This window comes from Rhea americana, unplaced genomic scaffold (genome assembly GCF_003343005.1).
Source record: "Rhea americana isolate MKP2758 unplaced genomic scaffold, rheAme1 scaffold_16, whole genome shotgun sequence".
Taxonomy (NCBI): Eukaryota; Metazoa; Chordata; class Aves; order Rheiformes; family Rheidae; genus Rhea; species Rhea americana.
Window position 1 is genome coordinate 1679487 of NW_028185705.1, and position 3590 is coordinate 1683076.

Genomic DNA, 3590 nt, shown 5'->3' on the forward strand with positions numbered 1-3590 from the left:
TTTCCTTTTTCCTTTTTCCTTTTTCCTTTTTCCTTTTTCCTTTTTCCTTTTTCCTTTTTCCTTTTTCCTTTTTCCTTTTTCCTTTTTCCTTTTTTTTCTTTTTTTGTGTGGAAGTTCAGTACAGGTATGCTCAAACACATGTTTTACACAGGAATTATGATTAGCTTAGCATTTGAGCATTTTCTTCTTTTCCCACTTTAGCTTGTTTCAGGGTACATGCAGAAAAGAGACACATTTCTGGTTACATCTTTRATTGAAAAGCAAAACTTGCATTTTATCCTCTTGTGTCCCTAAAACAATTTAGTGTTACTGTAGTTATTAGCGTTCTCGTTAAAAACAATTTAGCTRAAAATCAAGACACAATGATACACTGACTTCATCAAAGCAGCCCAAATCCAGATAAAGCTAGGTTTCTAATCTGACTTCTATGCTTTGAAATAAATCCTCAGAGCATCAATTACTGTATCTGTTGTAAAGCAATTACTATCAGCCTCCATTGTTTCCCTTTACACATTTTAATTTAATTATTATTTCTGCTTTAAAATACAGAGTAAAAAATTTTACAGTTCCCTCAAAAGAACTAAAGCAGAAAACAATGGAAAATATCCATAAAACCAGAAATTACTTTATTTTGTAATCAGGTTGATTAGCCCAGTGTATAATCATACACAGCGGGTGGGAWGATTAACATTTCACTAATTCCTAGTGGTCATTACGGCAAAGAAATTTAATCTGCAGAGTTCACAAGGACTGGAGTTGCATGCTGGTAAAGCTCATTCAAAAGGCAGAGCAAAAACAACACAACTTTATATTCTGGAATACAGTTTTCCTCCAAAGTATTCTGGCTTGCAGACAGCACACATACAATCATATATTTTATTTAATTGCAAAATAGATTTTTATTGATCATGAGCACTTAACTAACACAATCTGAATCTGCATCTGTTTTCAGTTACTTTGGTGGGGAATAGAGTCAGACCCTCAGCAGATTAAGCTTGTTGATAACATAGGTATTTGTGCAGCACTGACATTTTTTCCCATGCAGTGGCAGTAACAGTACCCAGTGATAACAGATTCAGTTCTCRTATTAGGATCAATTCAGAATAATTCTGCTGAAGTCGAACAAGTGTCTCTATTTTAATATGAAAATAGAATACGTCATTACTGTGATCAGATTCTGCCCTAACTACGATGTTTTTCTTAATTTAAAGCCCCAAAATAAAATGCCTAGCAGCTTCAGATGTGAAAGTTATGGTCATCTGCTACTCCTGCACCTATCTGTCTAACCTCCAGACTTCTTTCTTCCAGCTCCCACAGCAGGAGACTGTCTGCATTCGGTGGTGCAGCTCAGCGCTCTCTGTGMCTCGGGAACGCTTGCCTGAGTGCTGCGTGCGTAAGTAGGGTCTGCTCTTCTGCTTTTTTCTTGTGTGTGAGTTAGTTTATGTTTAGCCATGTTTTCCATCTCCCATGAGCAAGAGTAAAGGGAGGTGAAAGAGCAAGAAGGAAGACACAGGTRGCTCTGAAATCAGCAGTGTGACTGAAAGGGAGACTGAAGTAGAGCCAGCCTTTACTAGAGCAAACTGCACACTGGTCACTGCACCTGGAACCTGGTTTCTGTGCACTGCATCTCCTTGAAGGGCCCAGTGGTACGAACGTGCCAGGAAGATGAGCTACGAGGCTCGTTACTGACAGGAGATGTTGGCTCGGACGCTGGGGGGCCGCCATAGCCTTTGGCTATGCACAAGGTAGTACATCAGTGATGGATGTGATGTGAGCTCAGAGTCCAGAGGGGGCTCCTCCTTTCGCTGTTTGGGTCTTCTCCAAGACAAAAGCAGAAGCTGAGGTGCTGCAGCTCAAGAGAGAAGGTCTCGGARAAATGGGGATAGGAGGAAGCCACACTGTTTCTCCAGTGCATCCCTTGTCTGCTGAGGTCYCACTTCATGTTCCCTCTAGGCTCCAAGCAGTGACGAGCTGTGTGGTCTATCCCTTTTAATGATGAGGTGGCCATAGCAATGTCTTGTCATTTTAGTTTGGCTGGTTTTGTATTTTTTATGGCTACATGAAATGGGTTAAGAAATATAAATATGTAATAAACACAGTTTAAAAAAATGTGCAAAACTGGCATTCCTAGTACTGGTTACTATGATACAGTGATACTGTTTTTCTCTCTTGATTTGGCTCAGTTGATGGAAGACAAGACAGTAAGCCCGGTCCTGTCCCTATAGAAGCCAGTGGAAATTGTTATGAGCAAAACTAGGTCTGTTACTAATGTARCTCGTGCTACAGTATCTAGGTCATGACTGTTTACATCAAAGACCTGAAAATCAATAGGAAGAAGAAGGGGCAGGAGCACATTTTTGCACTGGCCATTCATTATCCTCAGAAGTGTATCAGCTTGCTAAGCAAGAGAGACAGGGAGGTGATGCTAAAACTAGGAATGCTTCACTCTCTATACTTGGAGAAATCATGATGAGATGCATCTCCGTCATAACGGAAAAAGTAGTCCCTGGCCAGCTGCCTCCTTTTCTATCATTATCACTAGTTGAAGTTGTTCTGAAAACATTTCCTAACRTAGCACCTCATTCCATACATACTCACTGAAAAATCTTTTCCATTTTTCTCAGAACATGTCTGTGTGARGTTGGGAGTCGGACCCACACCAGGTCTGTGAGCCTGTGCAGCCAGTTCTGCGCTCCTGCGGACCAGGAGGTCTTGGCGACAGGAGCTGGGTGCTACATAACAATAGATGTTTTCAGCCCAACTCTCCCTACTTTGCCAGGTAACTTCCAAGATGCCTTTAAGCACTAGCTTCTCAGAACAAGAACCCGATTAGCTGGTAAGCCCTCTGGTTTGTGGTGCATGTGGTGATGCCTACCCTGTGCAGAACATTGTGAGCTTGGTGGCTTTTCTCTGTTGCCTGAAACTGTCAGTGTACAAATGTGCTTCCTTGCAACCCTCCCGTCTCTTCAGTGCCACCACGGAGGTTAGTGCTGACACTGCTGTTGATTTCTTCTGCCAGCTGGAAGCCCTGTGTACTCAGGCATGAGCGGCTGACTTCCTTTGGTCCTACTCCAAATACCARGTCTGTTCCTGTCTCCTTTTAAAACACTGGAGATTCTCCTTTTGGTTTAGTTGCATTCACTAGGCTCATTTTCTTACCTAAATCGTTAAGGCCAAAAATATACTCCTCTGATCTTTATGTTTTAGAGTACGGATAATCTATATTGTTTTAAAAAACTATAAAAATTACAAGATGGCCCAGTAGCTAGGTTTGCTTTGTGTTACAGTAACATTTTATTCTGAAATAAGTAAYGATGTGTCCCTCCAAATAAAACAAGTGACCATTGAGCCTATGTTTTATTAGTTTTATTGAACAACAATGATGATTACTGTGATTATTAGTAGTATGATGGTTATTACAGTGATGTAGTGCTGGTGTCCTTCCCCATACAAACAGTTTCAGTGAGCCTGAGCCCCAGTGGAACTGCTGACATTTTCTCGACTCCTGCAGGCCCGTGGGCTTGCATGAGAAAGTGTGAGCTGAGGCTCAGACCTCCAGCCCAACCCCGCTGCTCTGCCAAAGCTATTCT

At 41.6% G+C, this 3590-nt stretch overlaps 1 long non-coding RNA gene across 1 annotated transcript in view; it reads left to right on the plus strand.

The window, feature by feature from the left end:
• Positions 1 to 1364, plus strand: part of LOC146598574 (uncharacterized) — a 14347-nt gene extending 12983 nt beyond the window's left edge. Inside the window, exon 3 of the long non-coding RNA XR_014895234.1 lies at positions 1309 to 1364. This is a non-coding gene — a long non-coding RNA (uncharacterized LOC146598574). The remainder of the gene's footprint in view (positions 1 to 1308) is intronic.
• The last annotated feature ends 2226 nt before the right edge of the window (positions 1365 to 3590 follow it).